This window comes from Eulemur rufifrons, chromosome 9 (assembly GCF_041146395.1).
Source record: "Eulemur rufifrons isolate Redbay chromosome 9, OSU_ERuf_1, whole genome shotgun sequence".
Lineage (NCBI taxonomy): Eukaryota > Metazoa > Chordata > Mammalia > Primates > Lemuridae > Eulemur > Eulemur rufifrons.
The window spans coordinates 12274754-12293806 of NC_090991.1; the positions used below are offsets into that span (position 1 = coordinate 12274754).

General features: G+C 48.5%; 1 non-coding gene across 1 annotated transcript; it reads left to right on the forward strand.

Moving 5' to 3' along the window:
- The first annotated feature begins 18711 nt into the window (after window positions 1-18711).
- LOC138392720 (U6 spliceosomal RNA) lies at window positions 18712-18818 on the forward strand. The gene has a single exon (XR_011235005.1). It is a non-coding gene; the product is annotated as a U6 spliceosomal RNA (small nuclear RNA).
- The last annotated feature ends 235 nt before the right edge of the window (window positions 18819-19053 follow it).

Below are 19053 nucleotides of genomic sequence, written 5' to 3' on the forward strand. Positions count from 1 at the left end.
CACACACTGCTCTGGAAATCAAAGACCCCTTGGTGACATCAAAGACCCCTAGAAAGAGGATGGTACGTGGGTCTCTTTTTTCCTGCGTAACTGTGTGGGGGTGGGTGGGCGGAATATACATGTTTATAATAGAAGTATGTTATCCATGGGAAACAGAAAAAAAGAAAGAAAAGCTCGTAACTATCACACAGAATCAACCCAGTCTTTTCCTCCACATTTTTACGGTTGGCATCATACGCTCAAGAAGTTTCTCTTCTGCTTTTTCACTTCATACCATATCATAATCATTTTCTGCCATCATTAAATGCTTGTTAAAAATATTATTTTACCAGTTACCTAATATTTCGTGAGCTGGCTGTACCATAGTCGACTTTACCTTTTTCTAATTAATAAACATTTCGGTTCTCGCCTCAAGATTTGCTGTTGTTCATAATGCTGAAATTAATCTTTGTGCATAAATCTTTCTTTGCATCTCAGATTACTTTCTTATCCAAATCTTAAAATGACATTACTGATGATGAACATTTTAGGGCTTCTGACATGTCCAATTCCGAATTTTACTCCAAAATATTTGTGCCAATTTATACCCCTAACAACAATAGAGTTGCTCATCTCACTGCAACTTCACCAGCACTGAGTGTTGACACTTTAAGTTTTTTGCCATTATGACAAGTAAAATGCCAAATCTTACTTAATTTGAATTCCTATGATTATTATTAGTGTGTGGTAATCTGATAGGCAGACACAAGGAAGCCTTGCAAATGAAGATAAAAATATCAGCTCCAGTGCTTTTAAAAGCTGGTGTGGAGGATATGGCTTGTGAAAGGGTGGCATTGCTAATAAACTTTCTAACAGAGAGGGAAAAAAAGGAAAAAAATCACAGCACACAACTGCCCCATTGTTTGCTTAAACACCTGTGGCTTAACTTGTCTTTAAGAGCTTGTTTTACAGCACTTGAATAATACTGAGCAGACAGCATGGGTGTAACCCTCCTCCACATCTGCCAGAACACATTCTGAGAAGACTCATAAAGCCAGCCTAGCAGAGAAAAAAGAAATAAACACAGCCATCTTCTGTTATCATTGTGCAACAGTAACCACTCCATCCTTTACCCCAATAAAAAGCCAAAAAGATCAAGAAAGAAAGCCCAAACCCTTCACCCTTTGCATAAAGAATTCTTTCTCATCCCATGATACGAGCTCCCACCCTAACAGCTTGGATGTCCTGTAGTCATGGGCTTCCATGTTCTGGGCCCCAGAATTAGCACCAGTCGCAGGCAGGGCTGGACCCTGCCTGGCCTCCTCGCCTGGGGCCTTCCCATGAAAACTCCCAGCATGAAGCAGCAGCCCAGAACACACACTCTGCAGCAGGTAGAGCTCACAGAGGAAGCAGAAGGGGGAACTGAGTTAGGAGGCCCAGGTCTTTGTCCCAAATGCACCAGTGAAATAAGTCACTCCTCTTGTGGCTGGAGCAGATGGGGAGTGAAGGTGAGGAGAAAGGGCAGGTGCTTCAGGGGACTCTTCCCTCATGGAGCCTAGAGGACAGGGGAAGATGGGTTTGTTCCTTATTGCGTACTTACAAAGTTGGACTTTCTGCCTGTGTGTGGGCTGGTTGGGTTTGGAAAGAATTCGCAAGCTCCTCTTTGCTCCCCACACCTCCATCCTTCCCCCTGGATTTTGCCCTTCACATATTCAGTGCATAAAACTATGCCCTGGCTACCAGCCGCTATGACAGTTCAGACACAAAAATAGCTAGCAAGTTCAGACTGGGCAATTTAAGGACAGTTTAATGAAGAGACTATTTACAAAGATTTAGGCAAAGAGTGGAAGTAGGGAAGTACAGGGGGAGCCGGTAGGACTCTGGTGCCAACACAGGGCTGGGAAGACGGCTATTACCGCCCTGTGGTAGACATACCCTAAGGCAAACTGGATGAGTCCACCCTTGTGCACTCCCCTCCCCTTAGCTGTGGGCGGGGCCCATGGCTTGCTTCCAACCAACAGAATATGCAAAGCTGATGTAGTGTCCTTCCCATGATCACCTTACGTTATATAAGACTCTGCCCTAGCAGATTGGAGAGAGTCTCTTACTGGCTTTGAAAAAGCAAACTGTCATGAGTCATCTGCCTAGGGAGAGGGAGAGGGCCACGTGGCAGGGGACTTTGGGCAGCCTCTAGCCCCAACCCAAGCCCTGTCTCTAGCCAATGACCAGTAAAAATCTGGGCCCCTCAGCCATATGGCCTCAAGGGAATGTATTCTGCCAGCAGCTTAATGAACTTGGCTTGGACTTTTCCCAATTCAAGCACAGCCTGGTGGACACCCTGATGGCAATCTTGTGAGACCCGGAGCAGAAGACCCAGCTAGTGCAATCTTGTTATGTAAAAAGAAGAAAAGAGTGCAAAGTAAAACTTTATCTTTGTAAGTGCCTACACATGTGCTTGTAAATGAATGTAAATACAAAAGGCATAGATAAATAGACATTAAACGATAACAGCAGTTACCTCCAATGAGGGGCCTAGGTCTGGGGCAGGGGGTAGATGGTAAAGCTCTACTTACATTCTTATGTCATTGTCCCAATGTTCACAGTAACAGTATATTCATATATGATTTGTATAATTTTGAATACTAATGATAATAATAAAAGACAAAGAAAAAATCATTTGCCCACACGTGATGTCATTCTCTATTCGCAGCAGCCTGGAAGGCAGTACATGTTTCCACTTTGCAGGTAAAAAACCTGAAGCCCAGAGAGGGGAACTGGCTTGTGCAGGGGTTGGCAGCTTGTCAGTGGCTGTGTCTGGGCCCACGGCCACTGGGTTCCTGGGCCCCTGGGTGCTCTGTCACCAGGGCATGCCATGGCCAGTGCCTGTGGGGGGAGGACAGACCCAGGACCCAACCCAGTGAGGGCCCTTCCATGCCAGTGCTCAGACCATACATCTGCAGGCTCAAGATCCCCCCACCCCTCCTATGGACTGAATGTGCCCTTCCAAAATTCACCTGTTGAAGCCCCAGTCCCCAGTGTGGTAGTATTTGGAGGTGGGGCCTTTAGGAGGCAATTAGGTTATGAGGGTGGAGCCACCATGAATGGGATTAGTGCCCTTCTGAGAAGAGACACAAGAGAGTTGATTTCTGCCTCCTACGTGTGAGAGGATATAGCAAAAAGGCGGCTGTCAGCAAAGCAGGAAGAGAGCCCTCACCAGGAATCGAACAGGCTGGCATCTTGGTCTTGTACTTCCCAGCCTCCAGAACTGAGAGAAGTAAAATGCCTGTTGTTTAAGCCACTCAGTCTGTGGCATTTTTGTTATAGCAGCCCAAATGGACTAAGGTACCCCTCCAAGAGGCACCAGGCTCTACGCGTACCCTGGGTCAGACCCCGTCTGAGTCACTGGCAGAAGTCACTGCTAGAGCCGTCTTTGGTGCTTCAGGCAAACTCAAAGGTGATACAGAAGAATCCTTTATTTGACAGATAGGGAAACTGAGGCCCATGGAAGCGAGGGCCCAGACACCCTGCTGTGAGTAACGAGAGCCCGGCTTCTCCTGAGCACACTGTGCATGGCCATGTTGCAGAGGGAGGGGGTACCGGGCCTCTTCCCCTGGAGTGTAAGACATGTACAAAGAAAGCATGCGGCGTACAGGGCAGGCTGGGAGCAGCCGGGAAGTGTGCACAAAACACTCCAGGGCGGGACTCACCCCCCTGCTTGAGGGTCACCTGAGCAGCCAGGGGAGAGCTGCACCTTTGGGCTGTGGGATTGTGTCTATTTCTTATTTATTTTCGAAGAGTACAATGCTAAAGCCAGTCTAAAAAAATAAAAGAAAAAACACACCACTGCAAGATAATTTAATGAGTTACTTTTTAAAAATAAATTTGTATACAAAAAATACCTTGATCACAATCTGTAATATAGTCACGCTGTCTGGTATGCAGGAAGCCACGGGATTGCCCGGCAAGAGGAGTGTGGGGTGTAGGCATCGGGGTGGGGGGCCTGCCTGGGTATGAGGGGCAGAATTTCTCCTTCAGAGGGTAGATGTGAGACCCGCAGCCACAGGTGTCTTCCTTGCCCCCAGCTCAGCCTCAGACTCAGTGGCCCCGGAGGCCCTCTTCTCCCCAGCCTGGCCTTGAGCTGTTGTCTTTTGTGTCATTCATTTCTTGGTGGCACCAGCGGCCTTTATTGTTGAGAATGTCTGTATTTGGCTTTAATCAGAGCCCTTGTCAAGCACTCGCCCCTCTTTTTGTATTTCATTGTCCTCAAGGGGAAAAAATGTATTGCCGGCATCATTTTACACAAACCTCCCGGACGTGCTGGGATTCTGCAATTCACGAAGCCACCGACTCAGTTTCTGCTCAACAGCTGGAGTCGCAAAAGACAAAGGGAAAGAACATCCAGCTCTCCTCAAACCACAGCTTCCAGTCCTGGTCAGCTACCAACTTGCTGTGTGATCTTGAGCCAGTTGCTATCCCTCTCTGGGCATCAGGTTCACCATCTATGCAATGCGGGGCGAAGGGGAGGAGATGGTCTCCAAGAGTCATTTCACTCCAATCCACCATAATTTTATGATTCATAACAGTAACTGCAATCACCTATGCGTTAGGTCTCCCAGCCTCTGCTCATCCTCATCCGTAATGCTGATTGAACTTTCATACAGCATGTGTGAGCACCACATTCTCCAGCTTTAAACCTCTATGGATTTTCATTTCCTGGCCTGACATTCAAAGCCCTTCCTAGTTTAGCCTCAACCTCCCCTTTCTGCCTCGCCTCCTATCCCTGTCACCCCACCCCTTCACCTCCACCAGCAAGAAGGCTACACTTTAAGTTTCCTTCATGCCTCTTTGATTTTGCAAATGCTGTTCTTGCTACCTGGAGTGCCTTTCTCCTCCTCTGTCCTTAATCTGTCTGACTCCTACTTTACCTTCAAAACCAAGTTCAAATACCAAAGTCTCTGGGAAGTGCCAGGTGGAATCAATCTGCCCCTCCATCGGGGCCCCCGGGTCCCTGCACACCCCCAAGCCCAGCACTCCCCACTGTGCTCAGCACAGGACCTGGCGCGGGGGGCATCTGGATGCCGCTTGGCTGCATCGTGTGGACACGTAGAGAGAGGGCCAGAACCCACCTAAATGAGGCTGGCGAACGTACCTTAACTCTGGCCCCACAAGCCCTAAGTGGTAGAGTGGGAAGATGTTTGCATCAGGGTTCCAAGGGTGGCACTGTCACTCTCTGGGAGTGTGCACTTAGGCAAGCCACTTAACTGCATTTTTCTGTCTGTAAAATGGGAATTAGTAAGCTTACATTGCAAAGTTGCTGTGAGAAATAGAAGAAATAAGTAGTGTCCAGCATACAGTAGGTACTTCCTAAATGGTAGCTACAGGGGGCACCCATCTCTCTATCTGTCCATCTGCCCCTCCATCCATCCATCCTTCCTTCCATCCATCATCCAATATTAACTGAGTGTTTTCCATGTGCTGGACGTACTGCTAGACTCGAGACGTAGTAGTGAGCTCTCGGGACAAGATAGCTCTCCCTCTCCTGCTCTGATATTTGAAGTTGCGGCCTTGTTTCCTTCTCACCTCCCCAACTGTGCCCTAACCTGGCGCTTCTCTGAGCCGGCTCAGGCCACCTGGAGGAAGAGCATTGTCTCCCTCTGCAGCTGGTGCCTCGGAGATAGCAAAGAAAGCTCAAGATGGTGCTGGGCAGGGCCGGAGCCAGGGGAGGCTCTACTGCGGCACCTGCACGGCCCCACCCTGCCTGGCCCCACTCACCTGCCACCGCAATTCTATACCCCACCCAGCTGATCTGACCACGCTGCCACCTGCCCTCGCACAGGGCTGTTGTGAGGATTCAATGAATTGAATGTAAATGAAGGTAAAGTTCTAGAATGTTCCTGGCATGCAGTAGGCGCTGCAGGAGCATTTACTTTCACCACTGTATCCTTTAATGCTCAAGGTGGTTTGTGTGGGGGCATCGTTGCCCTCGGTTTACAGTCGAGGAAACAGGCCGAGAGAGAGATGCCCGAGGACGTCGGGAAGAGGTGGGAGGGATGGAAAGCCACGTAGGACTGGCAGGGCCACACCCCTCCTCACTGCGGTGAAGGACTGGGGTCGGCTCTTTCAGTAACAACATGCTGTTACCGCCCTGGCTGTTCATAGCTCCCGGCAGTTCAGCGGCATGGCCGGGGTGGCGGGGGAGGGGCTGAAGATAGCAGTGCTCCCCCCCATGGGGGTCTGACCCAGCCATAGTACCCCAGCCACCCACACACAACCCACACTCCTGAAAAGTCCTCCCTGGACAGCTCCCCACACACCCCTGCATGGACGCAAGCCACAGGTCAGCCGTCAGCCGCAGCCGTGTCCGGGAGCTCCTTGGGGAAGCACCTTTCCGAAACACCTCACAGTGGCCCCTGCAGGTCCCACCTCCAGGTCCCCCCACCCCAGACCCTGAGCTGGAGGATGCACAAACATCTCGTGCCCGGGAGCTCAGAACCAGGTGCTATTCCGTCCCCATCCCAGACGAAGGCACTGAGGCTCGGAGATCAGCTTGCTCTGGGACTGGGAGGAAGCAGGTGGCCCGGCCAGGACGAGACCGAGTCTCCTGAGGCCTTGTCTGTGCTTTCCCGCCCTTCCATGTGCCAGGTTCTCAGTGTCTCCGTGGTCCTGGGAGCTCCCTGTGGACCTGGCCACTGAGTACAACAGAACGAGACAAGGCATCGCCGGGGCCCGTCCCCTGGGCTGTTTCCTGCACACCAGCCCCCTGGAGCCCTTTGGGGGGTCTCTCCACTCTCCCACCACACATCCCTTCGCTCAGACCCGGGCCCACGGGCAGTCCCGCTGCAGCTGCCAGCGCCTCACACACGCCCCCGGCCTGGCCGCCTTTTGCAGGGCCAAGCTGGGCTGCCACCTCCCCTTCCACGGGCTTTTTATTCCTTCCAAAGGTGACTTGATGACACTGTTCAGTGAGGACCCACCTCAAGCTTCAGTTATTTGTGATTTAATGAGGAGACTTTTAATTATAACATCTGTTGTTTTAATTACCAAAGGAATTATAATGAGGCTCCCGGAGGAAGCCGCTGCCGGAGCGGAAGCTGGAGAAGAATTCTCAACATCAGCGGGCCCACCGGGTCCTTGGCACAGTGACTGCCACCGAGCCACCGGGCGTGACCCGTCACGGAGAGCACTTCATCTTCGTTTTAATTAAGCTTTAGGGGTGAGACAGGCAGCCTCTGGGATCGAGGGAGCAGCCGGATCTTGGAACAGGCTTTGCCTTAGGAAGCCTCTGGTTTTGCAGATGAAGAGAAAGCAAAAGACAGACCCCCCCCCCCAATCCTGCTGATGCAGGTGGGGACGCACGTCTCTCACTCAGCAGTGCGGCGAGGACAGGGGCCTGGCCTCCCTGCGGCCCAGCGGTGCGACCTTGGATCAGCCGACCTCTGGGCTTTAGCTTCCTCATGGAGAATATAAAAGTGATGCTGTCCCTTCCTGTCTCGAGATCTGACATTAGATTCCAGATGGAGAGTCTGTGAGCCATGCTCACATCCATCAGAGGAAGAACCAGGCGTACTGTGAGACGAATGTCTCACGGACAGAGGGTCTGTGATGGAGGTGGGCCTGCTGACCTCAGTGACAGCACCACGTTCATCATGGTGAGGACTGAACCCTGATCTTTTCTTTGCCCCCCAAAATTCCTTTCTAAGGGGGTCTGGTGAGTCACACCTACAAATGATAAAATCTCCGTAAACAGGATTTTATGATGTGGTTTACTTCCTGACCTGATTCTGGTGTAGCATCACACGAAGGATAGAAGACCCTTATCTTAACTCAAGTCTTCCTTTCCTCTGATTCCTGGTCTTCTGGACAAAGCCTGACTCTTTCAGCCAATTGTCAACTAAAGAAACCCACCTGTGACTTGTAAGCCCCCACTGTGGGATAGCCCACCTTTTTGGGTCAAACTAGTGTATGCCTTCCATGTATTGATTTGTGACTTTACCTGTAATTCCTGTCTCCCCGAGATGTATAAAACCAAACTGTAACCCAGCCACAGTGGGTCCACTTGCTCAAGGCTTCTTGGGCGTGGCTCCGGGCCATGGTCCTCAAAATAAACCTCCTTAAATTATTTTACAGAGTTGGTCTTCTTTTCCGTTGATAACGGTGTGTTTCTGAGATACTGGGCACGCCCACTCTCCTGGTTCTTCACTCCTCCTGGATCCATGCCCTTTGAAGCTCCTCTTCCTAAAGACCGTGAGTCTATATTCCCCCACTGAATTCGAACAGGGCTTGCAGCTTGCTGTGTTCAATAGAATGCAGCAGAAGCAAGATGTACCTTCCTAGGTTCTAAGGGCTCGGCAGACCTTGCTTCTTGCTACTTTCTTCTTGCTACTCCGCCGTGACCCTGAGAACATGCCTGGGCTTGCCTGCGGAGAATGAGTTTCACACGAAGGAAAGCCAAGGCCGTTCCAGATGGGCCAGCAGCCCACCTGCTGGCGAACACGTGCACCAGCCCAGCCACGATCCACAGAGCTGCCTGGCCTGCTGCAGCTGACCTCAGACCCAGGAGCAATAAATGCAATGGTTGTAAGCCACTGAGGATTTGTAGTGACGTTATGCAGTATTATGTGGCAATAAATAATAGATATACTCCTCGGGGTTCTGAATCAATTGAGTAATATAGACAGGAAAAGGACAGGTAACAAAACATCTTTTTTTTTTTTCCTGGTGAGACTGGGTTGGAAAATGCTACTTGAAACTTATAACCAAACCTGGCTTTCTACCCAAAGGGAAAATACCCACCCAGGACCACCCGGGTGAGATTATCACATAGAGAGGAGGAAGAAGGCAGCCTGCAGCCAGAGAACACCAGTCAAGAAAGAAACGTCCAGAGGAACCAAGCTGCTCAGACTGAGTCCTTTAACCGAAACTCACACCACTCAAGACACTTCTCCCCCGGGGAAGAGGCAAAAACCACTCGCCTGCACTTCCAGGAAGGCTGAATTCTAGTTTTCATCTTTAATGGGCCTTGGCAGAATGTAGGGAGAGAGAGAAAGTGGCTCCTGCTGGAGTAGTCCTGGTGGTGACATGGTGGTGGTGGTGGTGATGGTGACAAGGATGTGGGTAGTGGTGGTGACACTGATGCTTCCCACCAGCAGCTTCCCCAGGGAAACACCTTCCAGCTCATGGTTCTGGCATCTTCCAGGCTAGCTGGTCCACGCAGACTCTTGGCTGAGCAATGGGTCTTTCCTGTCACGGCCTCCTTGAAGTCACCCAATGGCACCAGGGCCCCTCGCGCCGCTGCCTTGGATCATGCCGTCCTTTCTGCCCGGGATATTCTCACCCATCTAGAAAGCACACATCACAATCTACCGGCACTCGGGTTCCCCTACCTTCCCCACCCGACCCTTGAGGACCCTATCTTAGCCACCAACAGATTATTCATGGTCAGCGTTAGACCCGGAGCATCACAAGTGCTCCATCAGTGTTTGTTAAATAAATTAATTCAGCCCCATCTCACCAAGCATGCAGGCAGGCACAGAAAGAGGAAAGGGGTACGTGCAAGAGAGGCTCCAGCACAAACATGGAGGCCGGCAGGGTCTGCAGTGTGGACAAAGGTGTGGATCAGTGGATGCTGCAGTTCTGACTCATCCACCAGCCCCTCTATTTTGCTACAAATTAGCTTTTTGAAAAAAGTTATTTTAACAGAAGGAAGCAGGCAGGTCTTATTCTACCGGGTATTGACTTTCTGTAGCACGTTTTATTAAGACTCATCAGGACTGGAGGTCTCTGCATCCTCTGATGTGTTCGGCCGGTGTGTTCGGGAGGCAGAGTGACAGGGAAATTCAGGGCAGCAGCTGCAGACTTGGAAGCCTTTTTAAGCAGCCAAGGCCAGCCAGCTCCTCAGTGCACATGCCGGAGAGCACCAGATACGCTCCTGTCCTGGCCTTCTAGCCACGCGGGGAAAGATCTTTTCTAATGAGTCGAGTTAGACAAATACTCTTCCACCAGGCTCTTGTGTGGAGGACAGATGGATGCTAATGAACACGGCCGTAGGTTGAATTTGTGTATAGCTACTCTTCTGCTTTTAGTGGCTTCCAATATTTACATGCACACACGCTCTGATGCCGCACAGCTGGGGACATTGAAAAGGGACAGAAATATTTTTAAAAAGTGGGGATTTAGGTGGTGGTAAGACCCATGATATATTGGGACCCCTCAAAGTGTTTCCTTCCCTGTCTGTGGCTGACTCTCACGTACGCCCCCCTTTGCCTGGGCTGTGCCCTATTTTATACAGCAAGTCCCAACTCAAAAGCCTGTGATGACTCCTGGGCAGATGGGGAATGAGGTCTCTCTTTTGGGGTGGCATTTACGGCTCTTCAGCATCTGACTTGAACTTGCCTTTCTTTTTGTCTTCTCACGTTCCTCTTCCAGCCCCGCACATCCTGTGCTGCCGTACTGCTAACACTCAGCATTGTCATCACTGCCACCACTGTCACTTGTATTTCCTGGGTGCTGCCTCTCTGGCAGGCCCTGGACCGGGAACCTTACATTCATTACCTTGTTTCGTCTTCATAATTCCATGAGGCAGGCGCTAGGATTATCCTCAGCTTGAAGATGAGGATACTTTGTCTTAGCTCAGTTAAGGGACCTGCTAAAAGTTACACAGGTACTAGTGGCCAGCAGTCCCCATCCTGGGTCTTTGTCTGGCTGACTGCAGTTCTCCCAGCAGTGGGTGACGTTCTCCACCTTCCTCGTCTGCTGATCTCTAGCTTCAGAGCCCTGGGAACCTCTTCCCGCTCTTACTTCTAACCTCCCCTCCTCTGATCAGACTCCCCTGGCTCCATGAATCACGTCGGAACAAATGCCACGTGGTTGAATTCCATTTCCAAAATGAAGCAGAGGGACTCAACATAACAAAAGCCTGCTCTTCCCTGGAGTTTTAATCCAGCTCTGCAAGGCGACAAGTCTCTGCCGAGAGCCTGTGCTGTTCGAAGCTCTGTGCCATGTGCCCTGAGAGTCTAAATGGAGCAAGAGACAGGCCCTCCAGACTTCCAGACAGACTGGCACAGGGCCGTTCCTGGCATTCACGAATGGTAAAAATCTCTAGTCTGTCTGTGGACTTTTCTCTTTTTATTCTGAATATCGTTCATCCGTGCCTTCTCTGTCTTTTTCTGGATCAGTCTTACCGAGTTTTGTCACAGTATCGCCCTTTCTAAGCAACTTCCATTTAGTTTTGTTGATGTCTTTTCTTTATGAGGATGTTCTGTCATTTATTTTATTGTTTATTCATTTCAATCATTGCCTTTATTATTCCCTCCTTCCCAGTTTCTTTTATTCTTTCTCTAGATTCTTGAGTCGATTGCTTGGACTGTGGGGTAGGTGCAGCTGTTCTAATTTCCGAACAAATGCATTCAAGACTGTAAATTGCTCCCTTAAGAACCAGTGAAACTGCATCAGACAAGCTCGGCTACATAGTACCTTCTTTATTTTCAATTCAAAATACTTGTTAATTTTTGTTATGATTTTCTTTTTTAACCCATAGATGATTTAGAAGCGTGCTTTTTAATTTCCAAACATATACTTGGACCATCTTTTTGTTGTTGATTGCTAATTTTATTGCATCCTGTCACTAATGAAGTTTCCTTGGAATTCATCGAGACTTCTTTTGTGGTCTGTACATAGCCCATTTTTCCACATGTATTATCTATTTGTCAAATTCAAAGTGATATTTACATGTACATAATCCTACATTATTTTTTTTCTATCAGCTTCTGAGAAAGATGTGTTAAAATCACCCACAATGCTTGCTGATTTCTTAACCTTTCCATCTAATTATTTCAGTTTTTGCTTTATATATTTCAGAGCTACTGTTGTTGGGTGCATACAAGGAAATGCCTGTCACTGATACTTTTAACATCTTTCACCTTAAATTCAGCTTTGTCTAATATTAGCGAAGTCATGCACTGCATAATGACATTTTGGTCAACAGTAAACCACATATATGACAGTGGTCCCATAAGATTGTAATAAAGCTAAAAAATTCCTATTGCCTAGTGACATCATAGCCATCATAATGTCACAGCACAACACATTACTCCTGTGTTTGTGGGGATGATGGCGTAAACAAACCTACTGCTCTGCCAGTCCTTTAAAAGTCTAGCACATACAGTTATGTATAGGACATAATACTTGGTAATGACAGTGAACAACTATGTGACTGGTTTATGTACTTACTATACTATGCTTTTATCATTATTTTAGAGTGTACTTTTCTGTTTATATTAAGAAAAAAAAAAGTTGACTATAAAGCAGCCTCAGGCAGGTCCTTCAGGAGCTATTCCAGAAGAAGGCATCGTTGTTGGGAGATGACAGCTCCATGCTTGTTACTGCCCCGGAAGACCTTCCAGAGGGACAAGATGTGGAGGTGGAAGACAGTGATACGGATGATCCTGACCCTGTGTTCATGTCTTAGTTTAAAAAAAACCTTAAGGCCAAGCGTGGTGGCTCACGCCTGTAATCCTAGTACTCTGGGAGGCCGAGGCGGGTGGATAGCTCGAGGTCAAGAGTTCGAGACCAGCCTGAGCAAGAGTGAGACCCCCATCTCTACTAAAAATAGAAAGAAATTATCTGACCAACTAAAAATATATATAGAAAAAAATATTAGCCAGGCATGGTGGCGCATGCCTGTAGTCCCAGCTACTCGGGAGGCTGAGGCAGAAGGATCGCTTAAGCCCAGGAGTTTGAGGTTGCTGTGAGCTAGGCCGATGCCACGGCACTCACTCTAGCCCGGACAACAGAGCGAGACTCTGTCTCAAAAGAAAAAAACCTTAAAAAGTACAACATTAAAAAACAATTGAAAGTAGAAAAAAACTTATAGAATAAGGATACAAAAAAAGAAAATATTTTTATATGGCTGTACAACGTAAGTTAAGTGTTATTGTGAAATAGTCAAAAAGTTAAAAAAAATTAAAGTTGATAAAGAGGTTACAATAAGCTCAAGTTAATTCATCATTTAAGAAAAAAAGTTTATGCATTTAGTGCAGCCTAAGTATACACTGATACGAAGTCTACAGTAGTGTACAGTGATGTCTTAGAGCTTCATACTCACTCACCACTCACTCCCTGACTCACCCAGAGCAACCTCATTGAAATCTTCATTCATGGTAAGTGCCTGCACAGGTGTACCATCCTTCTACAGTATTTTTGCTGCACCTTTTCCATGTTTAGGTATGTTTAGATACACAGACACTTACCATTGTGTTACAATTGCCTACAGTATTGAGCACATTAACGGTCTATACAGGTTTGCATCCTGGAGCAATAGGCCATATACTACATGGTCTAGGTGTATAGTCAGTTGGCCACCCCATCTAGCTGTGTGTGAGTATATGCTATGATGTTCACACAGTGACAGAACGGAATCGATGCATTTCTCAAAATGTATCCCTACTGTTAAGTGACAGATGACTGTGTTTCTTTCACAGGCCTTTTATTGGTTTTGATCTCCTTATTGTTACTATTTTAGCATCATTTACTTTTAGTGCTTTTGTTCTTAAATAGTATATGGCTGCTTTTTTAAAACTCACATTTAAGATTCTCTTTTGATTTGACTCTCTTTAAATTTAATATGTTTGCATTATTATAACTGATAATGTAGTTATACTTATTCCTCCTATTTTATTTTGTTTTCCCAACTTTCTTTTTTTTTAAATATAATTTTTTTTTAAATTTTTCTTTCTTTGTTTTCCATTGGCTTCATCAGGTTTTTTGTTGTTATGGTAGATATGTTTTTCTCTTTACTAGACTGAAAGTTACATTTTCTATTTTTAGCTTCTATATCTTTAAATTATCAGTAAACATATCTTTTAAAAGTACTTCCCAGCATAAATCTGTAAATACACCTCTCTGCTTGACTAAGACCAGACCTCAGCATAATTTTACTTCCTCTAACTGTCCACCCTCTTTCCCCCCTTCCCCACCTTGATAGCATCACCTAGAATATTTACTTCAAATTGTCAGCCCTGACCCCACCACTATCTCAATCTTCTTGAACATAGAGATGTAGCCCTGGACAAAGCCAGGAAGACAATGGCTGATTTCTTAGTCTGCTCAGGCTTCCATAACAAATTACCATCAACTGGGTGGCTTATGAACAACAGAAATTTATTTCTCCCAAGTCTGAAGGCTGGGAAGTCCCAGATCAAAGCACTGGAAGATTCCGTGTGCGGTGAGGGCCTGCTTCCTGGTTAATTTGAATAGATGGCGCCTTCTTGCTGTGTCTTCACGTGGTGGAAGGGCCAGGCAGCTCTTTGGGCCTCTGTTATAGGGCACTAATCCCATTCAGAGGGCTCCACCCTAATCACCTCCTCATACCATCGCCTTGGGGGTTAGGATTTCAACATATGAATTTGGGGGGACACAAACATTCAGACCACAGCACTTGATAGTGAGTTTCTACCACCCAGATGAATGGGAAGCTTAAAACAGAAATTGGGTTGAATTATAGAAAAATAGAATTTTATTTTTGGGGACTGCTGATTTTCTGAACTGAGAATATTACCAGTACTAGAGAGATGTGTCTGACTCTGTTCTAAGACTGAGAGCTTCTCTGGGGTGGTGACTCTGGCTGTTTCCTCCCTGGACTCCCAGTGCTCAGGACATGGCACAGAGAGGACAAAGTGAAACGTCAGGGAAGCTTCCAGGGTGAGAAAGAGGACAGCAGCCCCAGCAGCCCGGAGCTGGCCCGGCATTCTCAGAGAGGCCCTGGTGCTTTCCTGCTGAGCATGGACGGTTCACAGAGCATCAGCATTAGACGTGGAGATGCCCCCAGACATAAACCAGACCCCTCGCAATCATGTCTGAGCACAGGCAGAGCGTGAACCTTGTCCAAACCATGAAAATCACCAAATACCGCCCAATCCTGGCTACTGTGAGTGACTACTACTTCTTTATCCATCACAGCCTGAGCCACCATCTGTTCTTCTCACCTTATAGAAAAGGATGACTAAGATACCAAATAAAAGAATACCATCACCAGCGTCCAACCCAGAGCAAAGCTCCACTTCCTCGAACCCTGCCGAAAATCACCTATCATGAGCCCAAATCCTGAGAGTCCTCCCTAACCCCTCTTACTGGGATGTCTCCTAGTTCCCTGGGATGGATGTTGTCCCTTCCTGCAGTTGGGAAATCAAACCCAACTTTGTTAAGCTCCCTGTGTGTTTCTGGTGGTCTCTGGCTGGCGGACACGCACATGGGGAAGGTGGGATGTGGCTCTCATCTAACCGCAGTCTGAGAGCCGGAGTTACTGAATGCTGGTTGAATTGAGTTGAATTCACACAATGGGTCCTTGCAGTGCCTGGCAAAGGCAGAGAGTGTGCAGCCTCCTTCCTGACTGCTCCGCCCCTGGAGCCCAGATCCAGCCAGGCCTGCCTATCAGCTGCCTGGAGGGCTCCTTTTGTTGCAAGAAAGACTCACGTACCTCCCACTTCAGCCTAAACACAGGAGTCCTCACTCAGGCAGGCCTAGTCTCAGCCATGCCCTTCATCCTAGGAGATGAAAGGTTGAACCTAGAACTAGAAATATGTTCCCAGGAATCTGCTAGTGGCTTGGCTTGCATGCCCGGGGCACGGAGATAGTAATTGTAAGGTTCTCAGACCAGGTCCTGCCTTTTCACAGCCCTAGAGGAGGCTGATGGAGACCGAGCCAAGGAGTCGAGAGCAGTGGACAAGCACAGAACCGATTCGCCACCAGATGACCCCTCCCAGTGCAGGTGGAACGGTCCCCAGGCAGCCCCGGAACCACGGCCTCACCCAACTTCACACACGTTGTGACTCCCCTGTGAGCAGCTGGGTGGGTCCCAAGGCACCGGGAATAGAGCCGCCAGCCACAGGGCCAGGTCTGGCACAGCCTCTTCCTGTCAGAAACTGCCACCAGGGTATTGAGCATAATGTCTTCTCACCTAAAAGAAATTAAATTAACTGACAACAAAAATATTGCTCTGTGTTTTGGCAAAAACGATCAGGCTGAAGATACACTTCCATGGTGCTCTCTGGTTACACACACACACACACACACACACACACAGGGACTCATACACAAACACACACGTAGACACTCAATCCTGTTGGGACATCTCCATCCTTGTTCTGACACTGGAGCCCTAAAGAAACATCCACTGTCTCCTGCTCACTGGATCCTCGGAGCTGCTCACTTTCCCGAGCTGTCCAAAGCCTGGTCCTGTAGTTTCTCGTTGAGTCTATGAGTTGCCCCATATCTTTCCAATTAACTCCTTTTTTTTCTTGCTTACGTAACCCAAAGTTCATTTCTGTTGCTTGCGACTGAAAAACCCTAACTGATGCTCCTCTGTTAAGTCCGTTATCATCCCATTTACACACCTGTGTCTTTTCTTAGATCCATTTTTACTGATGGTTGGCTGCCATCCTCATGGTGATGAGTGAGTTCTCCCTCCCTTAGTTCCCACAGACCTGATTGTTCACAAGAACCTGGCACCTCCCTCCCCCCTTCCTTCCTCTCCCATGGGTGCCTGTTCCCTTCACCTTTTGCCATGAGTGGAAGCTCCCTGAAGTCCCGACCAGAGGTAGACTCCTGTGCCATGCTGCCTGTACAGCCCGCAGAACCTCGAGCCAGATAAACCCCTTCTCTTTATAAATCACCCAGCCTCAAGTATTCCTTTGTAGCAACACAAAACAGACTAAGACAAGCGTCATGCAGTGATGGCGAGGGGGATACCAGAACAGAAGTAGCAGAATGAGTTTCCCTGGACAGCAGAACCCACTACCACAGTTACAACGACCTTTGATTTTATGATCACTGCACAAGAAAATGTTTCTAAAATTTTCCCACTAATGTGATGTCAAATTCACACCCTCTCAGTTTGCCAGTTCTGTTATGTATCTCCCCAACTGGATTCAGAGCCATCAGATTTGTCTCAAATGACTGGCCCCCACTTGGGATCCAGGAACCGTGAGACCATTCTCTTTCTCGCCTCCTGTACCCACTCACGGGGCAGCCCTGCCAGCCCTGTCCCCAGTCGTGGTTAAGTGCAGTGAGAGGACACCTGACCCCAGGTGCATCGGTCAGATTCCCTCTCCCAGGAAACCGCAGTTGCAGTTAAGAGAGGCTTGTGTCAGTCCCAGGCACTCACAAGAACAGAGAATATGTAAATATGAGAGGCACGAGGCCTTTGCAATGTGCAAAGACAAAAAGAAAGTCAGTCTGCAGGGACAGGGGACAGAAGAGGCTGCGCCTGAGAGGAGCAGAAAGAGAAATCCCCCGGTCCCAGAGAGAGAAAGCCAAGAGAAGCCTGTGCTCCTCCCCGGCGGTGTGGCAGGTGCCAATTCTGGTCTCCTGAGTGGCTCAGTGGAATGTTTTGCCCTTGAGTTAGTTCTGCAAGACACTTGTGACTCCATGTGCTAAATATTCCTTTATTTTCTTGAGCCACTCTGACAAGGGTTCTTACCACCAAAAGTCTAATTAAGACAGCTTCCCTAGGCCAGGCCTCATCTTCTTTCTAGAAGACGTTTGCCTAGGCTGTCTCACTGGTCCCCCCGCCTGCGTGGGACCTGGATCCCTCCCCAGTCCAGCTTTCCCATGTGCGTCCCGCCGGCCTCACTGCGTTAGTCCCCTGCGTGCAGAGAGGGGTTGGCAGAGCAGGCCTGCGACTGCTACCCTTAAAGGGCCTGCTTGCAAGTTAGCTTTCGGCTGGTGTCTGGGGACTGAGATGACAGAAGGGTCCCATCCCTAACTGATGAGAAGGGCTTACTGTGCTTAAACTGTGCAAACAACATGGTTTATGCCAAACACCTGCTTTGCTTTCGGGAGTCTGGAATTTCGGTAAGTGTTAGACCAAAGTTGTCTACATGACCAGCCCCCCAGTAAGATCCCTGGGCGCTGAGTCTCTTATGAGCCTCCCTGGGAGACAACATCGCACCTGTGCTGTCACCAGCCACGGCTGGTCACCACCATTGAGCATGTCCTGTGTGACTCCACACAGGACCCTTGCAAACTTGCACCTGGTCTTCCCCAGGCTTCGCCTGTGCCCCCTTTTCTCTCTGCTGTTCGTACTGTGTATCCTTTCGCTGTGACAAATCTTAGCTGTGAACACGACTACATGCTAAGCCCCATGAGTCCTCCTGGCAAATCATTGCAAGGCACAGTCTTGGGGACTCCAGATGCACCCTGCTCAAAACACCCACAGGTATCCTTCCAGGGCAAAGCCCGCGTCCTCGCTTGACATCAGGAGCATCATGAGCTGTCTCTGGCTGACATCTCGGCCTCACCTTTCCTGTTCTCCACCTCCCAGCCCACGCCCGACTACACTCCTGCCTCTATTACCGACCACTGTATGCACCTGTGATCCATTCGCCAGTGCCCGTCTCAGGACGCCCCCCTGGGGGACGTCTTCTACAGGAACTCAGATGTTTCTACCTCACGCTCTGTCCCACTTGGCCCGTCCCCTAACACAGACCCTGGAGTCCTCAGAGTCCCACGTGCCCATGTCCCAATAAGGTGGTGAGTTCCTGGAAGTCAGGGACTTGACTATTCGCATTTGCGTCTTGAGGACAGGCCCTGGCACACAGTAGGTGCTCCATAAGGGTACTCTGAGCTTTATCCTCCCTACACAGATGCCTCTCTCCTCTGAAAACCTGGAAAACCAACACCTCTGGCACCTGAGACATATGGCCTTGTACACCTATGGTTCTTGTATACGATGCTCAAGTGCTTGCTTTGGCAGCACATATACCAAAATTAGAACAAGACAGAGGAGGTTAGCACGGCCCCTGTGCAAGGATAACAAGCAAATTCGTGAAGCGTTCCGTATTTTTTAACCACCCTGATTTGGTCACTATACAATGTATACACTGAAATCTCACACATGAACATGTACAATTATTATACATCAATAAACAGCAACAAGAAAAAAGAATGTCCAAATCTCCTGACTAGGTCTAGATTCAAATTCAGACTTAACATATATATCATAGAAGACCTCGCCGTGGGAGCCCAGCGTGAGATACCCTCGTCTCCACTTCACAGATGAGATGCTCAGAGAAGTCGAGT